Genomic DNA, 18830 nt, shown 5'->3' with positions numbered 1-18830 from the left:
AACTCTTTTCAACCTGTCGACTATACATTTGTCATCCTGTCATTATGTCGACCTTTCAACATATCGACCTTAAAACTAGTCAACCTGTCGACTTGTACACTTGCCGGCCTTTCTAATGTCAACCTGTTGACCTCTCTAAACGAATGTACATACAAATCGATTTACTTTTAAAGTTAAACCAATTTATTTCTCTGTTCTTCCAATACTACATTACCGTGTATCCTACCTGACAAAAATTTCAAAACACAGTTTTGTAGGTTTACAATTAATTTAAAAGATGACATATATAAAAAGTCTGTTTATTTTTGAAAGCTCACCAAAAAGAAACCACGATATTCATACAATCTTTACTTTTCTTTTCAGTCAAAAGTTTTATCTAAATATTAAAATCAGCCATCACATCAGAATAATTTCCACAACTTTTATCAGACTTTTTGTGCATAACGTATCAAAATTAAAAAGTCTGTATCCCTTTACCATAATTTTGATATTGTGCAGTACTTCTTAAATAAAATCAATCGGACCAGAAAAGAATGATTTAACAATAGAGATTACGGAAGCAGCAGTATAAAGATATCAGCATGAGACATATAAATACTATCTAGATCACAATGATTTAGAAAAATCACGATAATTCAACTTTTGTGGGACTCTTCATTATGATTCGATTTCCTCGAAATTCTACACATCAAACGTAGTAAGATAAATCACCTAACTCGTCAAATATTGCAATGTCCACTTAGTTTGTTCAAGTTAACAAATAAAAGAAGATAGGGTATGAGTGCCAATGAGACAACTCTCAGTCCAAGTCAAAATTTATATGAAAAAAAAAAAAAAAAAAAAACTATTATACGTCAAGGTACGGTATACAACACGGAGCTAGGCCCGCAATGAACAAATTGCTATGAAGGGCCAAAAAAGGAAAACAAATGATCCTATCTATAAAAAAAACGAGAAACTGAAACACTTATGAACCACACCAACAGACGACAACCACAGAACATCAATTCCTGACTTAGTAAAGGAGTAAACAAAGGCAGCGGGTTTAAACATTTTAAAAGTTACCAACCTTCACCCTTACCTGAAACAATAGTATAACATCACATTATAGAAAGAGCTGCTATTTTGGGAGGACAAGGTTTAATCTAAATTTTATTCATATATTCTAAATCGAAGATCTTATTGCGCGTCTTTTAATAAGTACAGTTTTATTTCAGATTCAATTTTCCCAAACAAACACGCAATTTTCATTTTGAAACTAATTAAAGTTGTTAAAAATCTTTAACACGCTATTCACAGAAAAAAAAACATGTCAGTAGTTTTAAATGAGAAAAATCTTTTCGTTGTAAAATAACTGCAAACGATTGAACTTAGAAGTTAGTTTTTACTGCGGAATCATTTCAGAATACCATTTGATAGTTAAGATTCTACATCAACTTTATTCAATTTGTTATATTCAGAAGTTTATTGAACAGGAGTATAATCTCGAACGACACAATGGCTGTCCTTTTATATTTTTTTCGGTACACAACTAGATGCGAAAAAAAATAAGGTTTCAATAACAACTTAAGGTCTGACCACTTAAGATGTTGACATTGAGGTTTGAATAAAATTTTTACATATATGCGAAGCTTTTATTTAAATACAAAAGTTACCTTTGTAAATAAAAAACAAAAATAAAAACGTTTTCGCCTTTTTCAACTGATGTTTATAGTTCGTTCCTATGTTGTACTGTTATACCACTGTCCCAGGTTAGGGGAGGGTTGGGATCCCGCAAACATGTTTAACCCCGCCACATTCTGTATGTTTGTGCCTGTCCCAAGTCATTAGGCCGTTAGTTTTCTCGTTTGAATTGTTTTACATTGTCATTTCGGGGACTTTTATATTTAGGTATGCGGTATGAACTTGGCTAATTGCCGAAGTACGGTGACCTATAGTTGTTAAATTCTGTGTCATTTTGGTCTTTTATGGAGAGTTGTCTCATTAGCAATCATACCACTTCTGATTTTTTTATATGACTTATCTTGCAGATTCAAGTTTTACTGCTGAAATTAAGTAGATGATCATCCACTACCGGTTGATTCCCTGATTCCAAAAATATGTGGTTTCTATGTAATTCCATTTAAAATAATGAAGATTAGGGGTATAATCGGCTACGTCCGATGTACAAAATACAAAAATTGGTGTCAAATGATATATTTCATTACATTTAAGCATTTAATCAAATGATATAGTTATTCAACTTAATAAAATTTCAATCTGGTTACAAAAGATACAAAGAATCTTTAAATGTAGAGTTAAAAAGCATATTTCATGAAAAATAAGTAATTTCTGGAGATATGCAATATCTAGAAAAACAGTAAAGCGAGATAAATCCCAAAATGGAAAAATATCTCGTATAAGTTGGTGATTTTCAAAACCGTAATAAATTCGTGTTCCTAATGTCTTTACGACGTGCTGCGAAACAAAATCACCATTTCAGAAATAAAAGTGGCGGAAAAGAAATACATATAATAATAAAAAAAAAACCTAAAGATCGTTACACGGATTGACCTTAATGACGATGTAGATTCAAATTCGCAAATAAGCAAATAAAGCTGTCTCACAAATATGTTTATCTACTGTCATCAAAAGTATTCAATACATAATGGGTAAATTTTCAAGCAAAGACAAACACTTTCAAAAGGAAAACAAAATGATATTAAAAATCTGTAGTAAACACTATTTATAAAACTGAAATTGATTGGCTAAATTACATCAATCCTGGTGATGATAATTTATCAATATGAGTAACTACCTGCTATAAATCAAATACCACAAGTCTTATTGCTCATAAAGAAAAAATCAACAGTTATAAGTCTTCGGTGAGGAGTAAATGAAAAAAGGAGGACAGTTTTGTGGTCACACCAAATGGAACATACATATGGTTATCTGTGAAACAGGTGTTCCATAACGATCAACTAATTTCAACTTGAATCAAAGATATGAATTTAGTTATGTCATTGCCCAAGTTCAGAAATTTATAGTGGGTCTCATTGGGGTCTAAGCGTGATGCGGGATTGTCGATTTTTTATAAGCGTGACACGTTAAGGTCAAATAATTGGGCCGTGAAAACGAGAAATAAAAACAAATGAGTATTGCTTACGTACATAGTGTAAGCGGGATACGGGAATTTTACAAAACAGTAAGCGGGGATCCGGAATCAGACCCCCATGAGACCCCCTTTATAATGATAATGGAGATGTGCTTGTAACATGAATATGTTACTGAAATAATGCATCATACATTTTAATTGTTTTTCGCAGATTAAAATCTTACATTCATGTAGTCTTGTATTCCTTTATACAATTTAAAAAAAAATTTCGAACAGAAGAGCATGTCTTTCAAAGAAATGACGAATTTGTACCGAAACTCGTCTTTCAAACAAATTACATTGCAAAAAAAAAAAAAAAAAATCATTGTCAATTTTACAAATAACAAATAAATTATAAACCAAAAATATTTCTTTTCATGAATTTCGAAAATGTTGTCATTAATCACTAACTCAAAATAATAAACTAAATCCCACTTCCGCACAGTATCCTACTCTGTACTTCATTGTATGACGTTGACATATCTCAATTAAACTACGAGACGAGCAAGTACATTCACTTTATGCAAGGTTCCCTAAGAGGGTCGTTCTCTTGACGTAGACGTAAAATCTTCTATTTGAGAAAATGAAATTGCACCCTGTCTGAGCATTTGATCTAGTTTTGTGTAGGATTCATGTCATTTTACCCTTTTTGTGTATTTCCTAAATGGATTTACGAGATTCAAGTATCGCTGATTTACAATTGTCTCTAAATAACCAATTTAACATCACTTAGTAGCTGAGTTTTTTAAGAAAATTTATAACTTAAATAACCAATTTTAAGTGATTGTTTACTGACATTTAAAAGTCGTCTAAAAACAACACCCGAGACAAGAAGTCGTCCTCTCGAAACTTTTGCTGTAGAAATTCCATCCGGCTTCAATGTGAAATGGTATGTCTGTCACAACATTTGATCCAGACGTGAGTAGTTCACATCTAAAAAGTATAAAATGACTGCTGTTTTAATTTATACACGTATAAATTCATTTTGGTAAAAAGTAAAATAACAAAAAAAAAAAATAGAACATAAGAAATGGAATGTACGTTATTTCTGACTTGATATAGGAATTTGAAAATGTACAAAATAGCGAATTAAGTCTAGCTAAAAATTTTACTCGCATAAAGTTCATTATAATGACAACAATGTGTGATTAAAAAAATCAAAAATAATAGGTAAAAATATCAAACATTGGTCATAACAGTCAACATTGTGTAATAATAGTAATCACCCAGAAAACAAACAATTATGTCAGCATGGAAAAACAAAATGGCATATAATCACTATAAAGACAAATCACAAAATCACAAGGTAAAAATGAAAAACCAATAATGACCATTGCACAATACCAAAATGACCGGATGTATAGATACCGAGCAACTAGGAAATGTAAGGGTATATATTTAAATGAGCTAAACAGTTAAATATGATGAAGACATAATTTTTCAATCAGTTTAATTGAAGTCCGGAGCTTGCATGTCAGTTAACTGCTAGTAGTCTGATGTTATTTATGTATTATTGTCATTTTGTTTATTTTCTTTGGTTACATCTTCTGACATCAGACTCGGACTTCTCTTGAACTGAATTTTAATGTGCGTATTGCTATGTGTTTACTTTTCTGCATTGGCTAAAGGTATAGGGAGAGGGTTGAGATGTCACAAACATGTTTAACCCCGCCGCATTTTTGCGCCTGTCCCAAGTCAGGAGCCTCTGGCCTTTGTTACTCTTGTATTATTTTAACTTTTCAGTTTCTTGTGTACAATTTGGAGTTTAGTATGGTGTTCATTATCACTGAACCAGTACATATTTGTTTAGGGGCCAGCTGAAGGACGCTTCCGGGTGCGAGAATTTCTCGTTGCATTGAAGACCTTCTGCTGTTGTCTGGTCTATGGTCGGGTTGTCTCTTTGGCAAATTCCCCCTTTCCATTCTCAATTTTAAAGTTAAAATCATACAAAACAAATAAAAAGAACAGTATAACACGTCATTGGGTTGATTATCATCCTAGAATCTATGCTTCTAGACCAGCATGTTCTATTTGTGAAGTTGATACGGAATATCTTTTACAATGTTTTGCTACCGTCCGATAACCTTTGTTTAGAGGAAAAGACGTTCCTTGACATTACCTTGGTTTATTAACTTTCCCCTCAGATACGGATGACATTTTATAAAGTCTGAGTAGCATCTCTAAGCTCTTGAATACCGAATTAGCTGGCAGATGTATATCCCATATATGCAGGTGAAGTTGGTATAACTAACAACCTATTCATTTGTAGTTAGATTTCCGTTTACCTTAAATGCCATAATTCAGTATTCGAAGCTTAAGTACTGCGTTTCTTTCCTTAGAATGTCCTGTTCCAAATCAGGAATATAGCATTTGTTATCAAATAGTTCGTTTCTATGTATGTTGGTGTTTGTTTTGGTTCCACTTTCAGTGTTCATGGTGTTTCTTTGTTTTCATAGTTGTTTCATGTGTTTCTCTCGGTTTTAGTTCGTAACCAAGATTTATGACCCTTTAACACCTGTATACTACTCTTGCCTTTATTCGATCAATAGCATTTCAATCATAGCAAAGGATAACATGATTGATTACAAGAATGGTATTAATACATTTTGTATTTGATAAAACAAAACTAGGCTCAAACCAAAACCGAGGGAAACACATCAAATATAAGAGGAAAACAAAGGCACAACAGGAACAACGAAGTGCAACAAAAACATACGCAACAAACGAACTATTTGATAACCGCCGCATTCCGGAATTGGTACAGGACATTTAAAAGATAAAATGGTGGGTGCAACCTGTTTTAATGCTACGGCATGCATAACCTCCCGTTTTTTGACAATGTTGAAAATTATTGCTAAACACTTCGTAATGGAAATGACGAAACAACATTTCTGGATGTTTGTCACATACATTTGACCTTATGTTAGTATTAAAACCTCTTTCCAGCGAAAACGTATGATACAATTACTTTAATAATTGATTTAGTACATCAAAACATATCTGGATCTCTACTTTTGTATTGCATTTCCGAGGAAAATAATAATACGATGTTAGTCTTCATTATGGCCAAACTATACTACATAAGTTTTCAAAATGTAATCACTACCACGATTTAAGCTTCTAGTTTGATTTTCTAAATGGTCACAGAGTGATAGCGAATTTATTCAAAAGAATATGCATTTAAGATGCCTGGTAACATCAAAATGACAAATATTGGACGTATATAATGTGATGACTATTTGGCATGGCTTAGTGTTGTATTAACCTATCTAACTAAATAATCGAGTACTCTCAGATCTGTACCTAGTGTCTTTTTGTTGTTGGGATGTACAAGTACCCGGCCACGTCCACTTCTATTTGAAATATTTGTATTTTTATTCATCTGATGAGATAAGCTTTTTCCACTGATTTTTATAGTTTGTTGTTATGTTATACTATTTTACCACTGTCCAAGGTTATCTATTTATATTACTACACCTCTTCGCTAGAAACTGTTGTTATGTTATACTATTTTACCACTGCCCATTATGTATGTATGTGCCTATCCCAAGACAGGATGTTGTCTTTTCTTTATGTGTTTCATAATTTTTTCTCGTTCGTTTTTTTAAATAAGTTAGGCCATGAAGTTTTCTCGTTTGAATAGTTTTACATTGTCATTTCTGTGGCCTTTTATGGCTGACAATGCGGTGTGGGCTTTGTTCATTGTTGAAGACAGTACAGTCACCTTTAATTGTTAATTTCTATGTCATTTGGTCTCTTGTGAAGAGTTTTCTCACCGGCAATCATACCACATCTTCTTTTTTGTAATTACTTAATTACTATGGCATTTGCATAATAATCTACAAGAGCAGGCTGCTAACGTGAAATTCAAAAAGGTTTAAGCTATCAAACTTTGACAATAATTAATCATATCAGCATGTATTGTCTCCCCTTAATAGGGGAATATATTACCTTAGCTGTATTTGACAACACAGAAGACAAGAATATGTAATAATATTTCTCGATACATTCCGAATTCTAGATTCATGTGTATCAATACTTAACAAAAAAGTTTTTTAAGACATAATAATATGTATATGTAATGACGGAAATGTCTGTTAATTCTTTTTTAACACAAACCTGTTCATGGCACTGTTGAAATTAAAACCCACACAAGTATTAGACAGTTGACAGCTCATAGCACATTCCAGTTTTGAACATTTAATGTTGTCGACTACAACTAGGTCAGACTTGGTATTATTCAGACTACAGGTGTAAAAATATCCAGGAAGTTTGTCTGAAACTGTATCAAATGTGTTTATAGATATAGGAAGATGTGGTATGAGTGTCAGTTAGACAACTCTCCATCTTAATAACAATTTATAAAAGTAAACCACAATAGGTCAAGATACGACCTTCAACACGGAGCGTTGGATCACACCGAACAGCAAGCTATAATAGGCCTAAAAACCAATCAAAAGGCAAAACCAACGGTCTAATCTATATAAAAACGAGAAACGAGAAAATAATTTATCCGAAAGCTTTAATCTAACCTCTATAGCATATGAAGAGGTTTTATTTCCAAAAGGAAATGATGCACTACAAACTGCTCAGAGTCTGAAAAGACCATATTTTGTGCCCTACCAGTTTGGTAAAACATATATTGTACTTGACAAGACTCGACATTATCTCGACAGTACTTAACTTTACTCAACTTTAATCTCGACTTTACTTAATAAGTCTGATTGAGTACTTGATGATCTTGGTGTAGTCTGGAATGATCTCGACAAAGGCTCGATCAGTGTCGACCAGTCTAATCCTGTCTTGACTCAGTCTAGACTTGTCTAAATCAACCAATCTAACTCAATTATTTATTGATGTTACCGAATTCCAGGTTATTTTGTAGTTTGAATCATTGTTGTCAGATTGAAGGATATAGTCAAAAGGTAGAAAAAAACAGAATCGAAGATCAATGTATAATTGTGACAGTTGTAGGGTTTGATGAAAATCCAAGTTGATTTGAAAAAGTTATAGAAATAATTAAAGATTACTGTCTGAATTAAATCAAAATTGAAAATTCTGGCTTTTTCTACCTTTTAATTAAATCCTTTAATTTTACAGCAATGTAGTTTTGTTATCTGCTGTCAAATTTAAGGAATTAATTGATAGGTAAAAAAAGGCTAAAATTTTCAGTTCGAACTGAAATCAGATAGTCATCTTTAAATTTGTTTATTAGTTTTTTTAAATTACTGAGATAGTCATAAACTATACAGATATCTCTGTTATATATTGAGCTTTCAAGATTTAATTAAAGGTAGCAATACACAGTTAAGAGTTTAGTTTCGCATTTTGGCCCCTGTGGATTTTTGAAATAGGAAAGTTATTGTGTAATAAAATTATTTTTTTGACAGCTGAGTGCTAATTTAGCCTTCAAAGATGGTTTATAAGAGCATCAAGATTATTTTTTACATGTTTTATTGTCTGTTTTCTGTTTGATAATCCGTATTTTCATAGCTAGACCGGCAATCGCTCCAGAAATTAATGTAACGTTTACAAACACTTTTTTTTCTACACGAAGTTTTTGACGCAATTTTACAAAAAAATGAGACGAAAGACATATGATTTTCATTGGATTTGCTGAATGATATATGTACACAGTTTCAGAAAAGGTATTACTTCAAGCGATTGAAATTATACTTTTAGTCAAATTTCGGTGAAATATTTGACATCTTTTCCCTCTTTTTTGCAATATTTTATAACAAATAAATTCAGATTGTTGCCATAAATACACCCAAAAGAAATGATATTTTACCATTTTATATATTGAATATAAAATCTATGGAAGATTCTGATTACATACATATGCCCATATATGACACAAACAGTAAGCTTGATATTGTAACAAAGCAATGAAAAGGGGATGGTAAAATTTAAAAGGGCCAATTTTAATACTTTTTCATAACTGTTTATTGCTACCAAAAGGTCAAGAATAAGTCTAGACTGATCGAGGCAGGTCAATACATATCGAGACTGGTCAAGATATGTCAACACTGAGTCGAGACTAGTCAATCATTTGTCGAGACCATTTCGGACTCCACCAAGATTATCAAGTACTTAATCAGACTTATTAAGTAAACGGGACCAGAGTTAAGTACAGTTAATTACAGTTAAGTACTGTCGAGATTTTGTCGAGTCTTGTTGAGTAAAGTTTGTGCTCGAACGTACTAGTCTAATACACAATATGGACTTCTCAGACTCAGAACAGTTTGTAGTGATGATTTACGATGAGGGTGTTGTTGGCCTATCATAAACTCTATTAAAGAACAGAAATGTGAAGTAAAACATATGAAGTTTAATGTTGTATAACTAGAGGCTCTCAAGAGCCTGTATCGCTCACCTGACTCTACTTGGGTTTTTGAAATCATATAAACACAGATAAAATTTGGCTACAAAGTAACAACACTTGGCAAGCACCTCATAAAGAAAGGACTATTCATGCTATGTATGATTTCATTCAATTCCGTAGTTCTCTAGTAGAAGACTTTTGTATGCATTTCCCATAGGGTCCTATGTTAAACTAAGCCTCCCGCTGGCAGCCATCTTGGATGATGGATCGGAGACAAAGTAACAACACTTGGTCAGCACCTCATAAGGAACATTCATGCTATGTTTGGTTTCATTCCATTCAGTGGTTCTCTAAAAGATGTCATTTGTATGCATTTCCAATAGGGTCCAATGTTAAACTAAGTCCCCCCGCTAGCAGCCATCTTGGGTGATGGATCAGCTACAAAGTAACAACATTTGGTCAGCACCTCATAAGGAAAATGCATGCCATGTTTGGTTTCATTCCATTCAGTGGTTCTCTAAAAGAAGTCATTTGTATCAATTTCCCGTTGGGTCCTATGTTAAAATAAGTCCCCCGCTGGCGTCCATCTTGGATGATGGATCGGCTACAAAGTAACAACACTTGGTCAGCACCTCATAAGAAACATTCATGTCATGTTTGGTTTCATTCCATTCAGTGGTTCTCTAGAAGAAGTCATTTGCATGCATTTCCCATAGGGTCCTATGTTAAACTAAGTCCCCCACTGGCAGCCATATTGGATGATGGATCGGATACAAAGTAACACAACATGGTCAGCCCCTCATAAGGAACATTCATGTCATGTTTGGTTTAATCCATTCAGTGGTTCTCTAGAAGAAGTCATTTGTATGAATTTCCCGTTAAGTCCTGTTAAAATAAGTCCCCAGCTGGCGGCCATCTTGGATGATGGATCGGCTACAAAGTAACAACACTTGGTCAGCACCTCATAAGGAACATTCATGTCATGTTTGGTTTCATTCCATTCAGTGGTTCTCTAGAAGAAGTCATTTGCATGCATTTCCCATAGGGTCCTATGTTAAACTAAGTCCCCCGCTGGCAGCCATATTGGATGATGTATCGGCTACAAAGTAACAACACTTGGTCAGCACCTCATAAGGAACATTCATGTCATGTTTGGTATCATTCCATTCAGTGGTTCTCTAGAAGAAGTCATTTGCATGCATTTCCCATAGGGTCCTATGTAAAACTAAGTCCCCCGCTGGCGGCCATCTTGGATGATGGATCGGCTACAAAGTAACATCAATTGGTCAGCACCTCATAAGAAACATTCATGCCATGTTTGGTTTCATTCCATTTAGTGGTTCTCTAGAAAAAGTCATTTGTATGCATTTCCCATAGGGTCCTATGTTAAACTAAGTCCCTCGCTGGCAGCCATCTTGGATGATGGATCGGCTACAAAGTAACAACACTTGGTCAGCACCTCATAAGGAACATTCATGCCATGTTTAGTTTCATTCCATTCAGTGGTTCTCTAGGAGAAGTCATTTGTATGTATTTCCCATAGGGTCCTATATTAAACTAAGCCTCCCGCTGGCAGCCATCTTGGATGATGGATCGGAGACAAAGTAACAACACTTGGTCAGCACCTCATAAGGAACATTCATGCTATGTTTGGTTTCATTTCATTCAGTGGTTCTCTAAAAGCCGCATTTGTATGCATTTCCCATAGGGTCCTATGTTAAACTAAGTCCCCCTGCTGGCGGCCATCTTGGATGATGGATCAGCTACAAAGTAACAACATTTGGTCAGCACCTCATAAGGAAAATTCATGCCATGTTTGGTTTCATTCCATTGAGTGGTTCTCTAAAAGAAGTCATTTGTATCAATTTCCCGTTGGGTCCTATGTTAAAATAAGTCCTCCGCTGGCGGCCATCTTGGATGATGGATCGGCTACAAAGTAGCAACACTTGGTCAGCACCTCATAAGGAACATTCATGTCATGTTTGGTTTCATTCCATTCAGTGGTTCTCTAGAAGAAGTCATTTGCATGCATTTCCCATAGGGTCCTATGTTAAACTAAGTCCCCCGCTGGCAGCCATATTGGATGATGGATCGGCTACAAAGTAACAACACTTCGTCAGCACCTCATAAGGACCATTCATGTCATCTTTGGTTTCATTCCATTCAGTGGTTCTCTAGAAGAAGTAATTTGTATGCATTTCCCATAGGGTCCTATGTTAAACTAAGTCCCCCCGCTGGCGGCAATCTTGGATGATGGATCGGCTACAAAGTAACAACACTTGGTCAGCACTTCATAAGGAACCTGCATGCCATGTTTGGTTTCATTCCAGTCAGTGGTTCTCTAGAAGAAGTCATTTGTATGCATTTCCCATAGAGTCCTATGTTAAACTAAGTCCCCCGCTGGCAGCCATCTTGGATGATGGATCGGAGACAAAGTAACAACACTTGGTCAGCACCTCATAAGAAACATTCATGCCATGTTTGGTTTCATTCCATTCAGTGATTCTCTAGAAGAAGTCATTTGTATGCATTTCCCATAGGGTCCTATGTTAAACTAAGTCCCCCGCTGGCAGCCATCTTGGATTATGGATCGGCAACAAAGTAACAACACTTGGTCAGCACCTCATAAGGAACATTCATGCCATGTTTGGTTTCATTCCATTCAGTGGTTCTCTAGGAGAAGTCGTTTGTATGCATTTCCCATAGGGTCCTATATTAAACTAAGCCTCCCGCTGGCAGCCATCTTGGATGATGGATCGGAGACAAAGTAACAACACTTGGTCAGCACCTCATAAGGAACATTCATGCTATGTTTGGTTTCATTTCATTCAGTGGTTCTCTAAAAGCCGCATTTGTATGCATTTCCCATAGGGTCCTATGTTAAACTAAGTCCCCCTGCTGGCGGCCATCTTGGATGATGGATCAGCTACAAAGTAACAACATTTGGTCAGCACCTCAGAAGGAAAATTCATGCCATGTTTGGTTTCATTCCATTCAGTGGTTCTCTAAAAGAAGTCATTTGTATCAATTTCCCGTTGGGTCCTATGTTAAAATAAGTCCCCCGCTGGCGGCCATCTTGGATGATGGATCGGCTACAAAGTAACAACACTTGGTCAGCACCTCATAAGGAACATTCATGTCATGTTTGGTATCATTCCATTCAGTGGTTCTCTAGAAGAAGTCATTTGCATGCATTTCCCATAGGGTCCTATGTTAAACGAAGTCCCCCGCTGGCAGCCATATTGGATGATGTATCGGCTACAAAGTAACAACACTGGGTCAGCACCTCATAAGGAACATTCATGTCATGTTTGGTTTCATTCCATTCAGTGGTTCTCTAGAAGAAGTCATTTGCATGCATTTCCCATAGGGTCCTATGTTAAACTAAGTCCCCCCGCTGGCGGCCATCTTGGATGATGGATCGGCTACAAAGTAACAACACTTGGTCAGCACCTCATAAGGAACCTTCATGCCATGTTTGGTTTCATTCAATTCAGTGGTTCTCTAGAAGAAGTCATTTGTATGCATTTCCCATAGGGTCCTATGTTAAACTAAGTCCCCCGCTGGCAGCCATCTTGGATGATGGATTGGAGACAAAGTAACAACACTTGGTCAGTACCTCATAAGGAACATTCATGCCATGTTTGGTTTTATTCCATTCAGTGGTTCTCTAGAAGAAGTCATTTGTATGCATTTCCCATAGGGTCCTATGTAAAACTAAGTCCCCCACTGGCGGCCATCTTGGATGATGGATCGGCTACAAAGTAACAACACTTGGTCAGCACCTCATAAGGAACATTCATGCCATGTTTGGTTTCATTCCATTGAGTGCTTCTCTAGAAGAAGTCATTTGTATGCATTTCCCATAGGGTCCTATGTTAAACTAAGTCCCCCGCTGGCAGCCATCTTGGATGATGGATCGGCTACAAAGTAACAACACTTGGTCAGCACCTCATAAGGAACATTCATGCCATGTTTGGTTTCATTCCATTCAGTGGTTCTCTAGAAGAAGTCATTTGTATGCATTTCCCATAGGGTCCTATGTTAAACTAAGTCCCCCGCTGGCGGCCATCTTGGATGATGGATCGGCTACAAAGTAACAACACTTGGTCAGCACCTCATAAGGAACATTCATGCCATGTTTGGTTTCATTCCATTCAGTGTTTCTCTAGAAGAAGTCATTTGTATGCATTTCCCATAGGGTCCTATGTTAAACTAAGTCCCCCGCTGGCGGCCATCTTGGATGATGGATCGGCTACAAAGTAACAACACTTGGTCAGCACCTCATAAGGAACATTCATGCCATGTTTGGTTTCATTCCATTCAGTGGTTCTCTAGAAGAAGTTCAAAATGTAAAAAGTTAACGACGACGACGACGACAGACGACGGACGCCAAGTGATGAGAAAAGCTCACTTGGCCCTGCGGGCCAGGTGAGCTAAAAATAAATTATGTACATTATCAAGCGCACGTGTATTAAATTTTACTGGTTTGTCTCTTCATAGTTCTGGTTTCGACATTTATCCAAGCCATTCGATACAGCACTTTTTTACCCTCACTTGTGTTGGCTTCTTGCTCGTAATGTTTTATTCATCAAATGGTAATACACCATATTTGGTATGCTTTTTACTTATTAGAGTTGGTAAGAAAAGGATTTTCTTTTCTAACTTGTTTTGTTATATATTTATGAAGTATAAAAGCAAATAGATTATATAGAAAATATTGATCTACTAACGGTATAACTAAACTTATAACTTATCGATTAGAAAAAAAAAACACATTCTCAGGGTAAAGAAAAAGTGGAGTAGAATTTGCAACATGACGAGATTTTATGGTAATTAAAAAAGACGTTCTTTTTCAAATAAGTGAAATTTGCAATGTAAGATGCTCGAAAGACTCAAACTGAATTATTAAAAGGTATAGAGTAAAGCAGAAAATATTTAAATTCCTGAAGAATTAACGTAAATTGGCGAAACAATCGAAAACAACCAAATTGGAGGTAAACATTGCACATTTACATATTATTGCATGCGATTAAAACATTTAACATGAGTTGAATAGCTGTATGTCATTCCAATAGTCGTTTTGTATTAATAATACAAATTTCTATAAACCTTCAAAAACGTTTATTTGTATGCCCTCTTATTCATAAAGTCTGCCATTTAATTAAGGACTTTCCGTTTTGAATTTTCCTCGGAGTTCAGTATTTTTTTTTTATTTTACTTTTTTAAATTAATACATGTTAAGCATAAAAACACATCAGTATAAAATAACTTTACCTTTTCACCTCCTTCTAAAAAAAATACCCCATTAATTTAAATTAATTTAAATTCCACACATAGCACTTCTTCCTTTTTCATCTTTTTTACTCAAATCTATTTTATGAGCACCTACACAAAAACAAAATCACAAACACGAATGTTACCTCTTGTCGCTATCGGTGCGAAAACAACAAACAAATTAAAAACTGCATATTGCATCTACTAGAAAATATATTGTTTATAATAAAAACACTAGATGACATTGATTCAGTAGAAGATTACTCAGCTAAACCAGAAAAAAATTTCTTCATTAAAATTGCACACTAGTATGACGTAAATTTCAAACAAATAACTAATTAGTGAAAATAAGAAAAGAAAGAAAATGTTTTAATTCATATAAAAAACGATGAATGTCTGTTCTTAAATCCTATCTGTTTTATGATTGCAATTTATATTTTTATGAATAATAACATTTTTATTCCCAAGCGTGCATTTACTAGGAAAAATATGGCCATTCTCCCGACCGGAAGTTAAACCCTTGAAAAAGCGAAACGTCTAATTAGCTGTATGGGATATACAAGTAAGAAGCCACATACTGTCACGTGGAACGTACGAACCCAATCCTCGTGTAAATAAAGTGCCACACACTCTGCACGCTAAGAACCGCTTCATAAATTTTTTGAGATATCCGTAAGTGGAGTATTGCTTGGCAAAATAGCTATCTCGATCAAACCTCCAGTAATAAGTTTAAGTCTAAATTTCTCCATTCTGCATTCCAGATGGCATTTGATACAGGAACTACTTATTGTATTTATTGTAGATTTGTTCTCGTCCTGAACATGCATGCAATATTTGTCACTGGACTTTTACTAACCGACAATCAATCTTTTATTTTGTTATACAGTTTTCTTTGGAGCTATTTGCATTCGTGAGAGTAAAGTAGCACCAACACTAAATCCAAAATGGTAAACAATACTATTTTGTGGTATGTACAACTGTATTTACTCCTTTTGACCATGAAAATGAAGTCAAGGTCAGATGAAACCGGTAAGACCGATAAACATTCCTTACAATCATTTGAGAAATTTGAATAAGATATAAATACTTATTTATCTTGAAAGATGTAAACGAAAATGCAATACATTGGCGTTTACACTGATCGAGCAAACATAGCTTAAAGATACGTTTAGAAAATTGATACAGGTTTTTAAATGGAGAAGAACTAAAATTACAAGTAAAAATGGACATAACCGCAATTAAAAATGAAAAGGTTTTTTCAATCAATGGAATTACAAAAAAGCGCAGATTCATAGATTTTTAAGAATTTGTAATAAATACAAATAAAATGCAAATTTTTGAATTACCTTCAAATTGTATTCTCCAATTCCCTAATCTACCATAGTCTGTTAATACTCCAATACTTTTCACTTCAAAATGAGGCGTATTTGTTAAATATCCCAATACGTTTTCATCAACGACAATCCCAGTTCCTAACTTAATATCTCCATCTGCCCAACTAATCCAGAACGGTAGATATACTGTACAGTTATATATATTAGGGGTCAGAAATTTAACATGATTCCTGCTTTCAGGATCTAACGAATCGTCAGCACGATAGATGATGTAGGTGTAATAGTTCTTATATCCAATATCAATCTCATACAATGGTTCTGATGAGTTTCTGACATCAGAACTTGACAGAAGGAGATGTGCTCGACCACATCTCTTTATGTCAAACACTAACGATGTTATTTTACTAAGGTCCAGGTTATACCTATTGATGTCAATACTGGAGGTCATGATATCAGGTGTATACCATCCACCAGCAACACCTTCGACCTTGGTTGATACAGTAGTTGTTATACGTAAACCTTCAATATATATAAACATATAGTGTATACTTTATCGCAAATACATTAAATGAGGTATTCAGAGGCGGATTTAAAGCGGGTCAGGGCAAAAATTCGGTTGATAATATATAGAATCACTGAAGCATGACCGGAGCGGGTCTCCTCTTAGGCAGTCAGTTAGCCCTACTAAATTTCTGGATCCGCCACTTGTATTAGTTTTACTATTTATAATTCTGGTTTTTCTATGTTTTATACACCCTGGCACTAAGGCCGTGTTCACATTGACCTAAATTCGGTGTTGTGTTTGTGTAACTCACACGTAAACTAAACACAATTGCGTTCCCATTGATAAAACTCAATGTTTACATGTAGTTTAAATCATGTTTTACCTACACACAGTCGATAGTCAATGAAGGCCATGTGTAGGTTAAGTGTACACAAAACTGCATTTAGGACATTAGTTTTATCGTGTAAATATTTAAGGAGGAAACTATTTTTGAGTAAAATTGATATTTTTGATAATTATTAGTTGTCTAAATTTTACAGATTTTTTTTTGGTTAAAAAAAATTAACGTACTTTATTAACCCCTAATCAAGACTCAAAGCAGCATCATTGCCGAACCCATAAGGCAGCAACCAATTGATTTTCGGGAGGGGGGGAGCTATTATAGTCGAGTATAAAACATAAAGGCAAGGGGGTGGGGGTGGTGAGCTATGGATTTTGTTTTGGAAACAAAAAATGTTTCCAGTTTTTGGCCCTGTAAAAAAATGTTTGTTTCACCCTCAGCTGCCACTATATATAATGCTAAAATTGATTTCGACTTGTCACCAAAATTTGTCCTAAAAAAAATCAAAAGCTCACGCCCCCCTCCCCCTCCACAAAAATTTAAGTAAATAGTTGCTGCCTAATTCATTTGAAAAGGTCTTCCCGAATCGACTTGACGTACACAGAAATATTCGCCACTGGTCTTTACTCAAAAAACGATTCACGCATAAATGCATGACTAAAAAAATGTGAGGTAAATGATCTGTGTGTCTAGTATCTCAGTTCCGTTAAATAACACGTAAAATAAATTAAAAAAAACGTTACCCTATTCCTTTACCAAATATTCCTTGGAGAAGAAAAACCATTTGAAACGAACAGAAAAGATAAAAATGTAGTGATCCATAATATCTCAATCCTTTTTTTCCGGCTGTAAGCACGCTGTTGCAGCTAACGTTTTCTAATGCGTTATCGAGACATCTCTAGTGATATTCAAACTACTGCAAATTATAAAAATGGCTTTCATAAAGTAGCAACCACTTAACTTACGTACGTTTTTATTCCTTTTTTTCGATGCTGGTGATCAAACACTTTTTTTCAATATTTAACACTATAATGTATGGGGAAACTCTTGATTCAGAATAATTTTTTTTATTATCTGTATGACCTTTTTTTTTTTTTTTTTTTATCAAATTGGGGATCGGAATATTTCCATTCCCATCCCCCACCCCTCTTTTGAAGTCAAATAGTTGTTCTCTTACCGCTAGAAAAAAATTTCAAAAATTTTGAATTCAGTTCTACGTAATGAACATTTAAATGACATATAGTTTACAAGTGGGAACAAATCTTATGTACAGGTAGCTAAACAAGGTGTATAGATGTGAACAAATGTAATGTGAAACCAGTGTACACTACACTAAACTAATTGTAAACATGTTTACTCTACACGGCGTTTGGTGTGAACACGGCCTAAGACTGAAACAGACGGTAAATGATTCAGACTTTCTAGTTCTATTTGGGTATTTCAGTGGTCTCATCGCAATCTTTTATTTTGTTGATTTTTATTTATTCGTGAATTTGATTTAATATATTTTTTCATTGCTCCGTTTGTAATTAAATAAATATTAACAAATACCTGTTTTTATCAATGCGATAGTATACTTTGCATCATACCCCAAAAACGTTAATACCGATATACTAAAGCAATAATTGAGCGAAAGAAATTAAGGGGAAAAAAAACATTTTATGCACACAATATAGGAAAATCAAATACTACAGACAACAATCAACGACAAATTTAAAAAAACAGGTTCCCGTTTTTACGAACGGTGCACACAAATGTGACATGATTAAACATTTTGAATCGATGCTGAGCCCAACTCTTAATCGAGAACAGCATCAGAACAAACTTCTAATATAAGTTTCACAGATCTATACTCCTCAGATCAGAAACAAGGACAAGAAAAGGTTAACAAAAAGACAGACCAACTACCGATCTAA

This window comes from Mytilus edulis, chromosome 8 (genome assembly GCF_963676685.1).
Source record: "Mytilus edulis chromosome 8, xbMytEdul2.2, whole genome shotgun sequence".
NCBI classification, from domain to species: domain Eukaryota; kingdom Metazoa; phylum Mollusca; class Bivalvia; order Mytilida; family Mytilidae; genus Mytilus; species Mytilus edulis.
Note: the sequence above shows the minus strand (reverse complement) of the source record.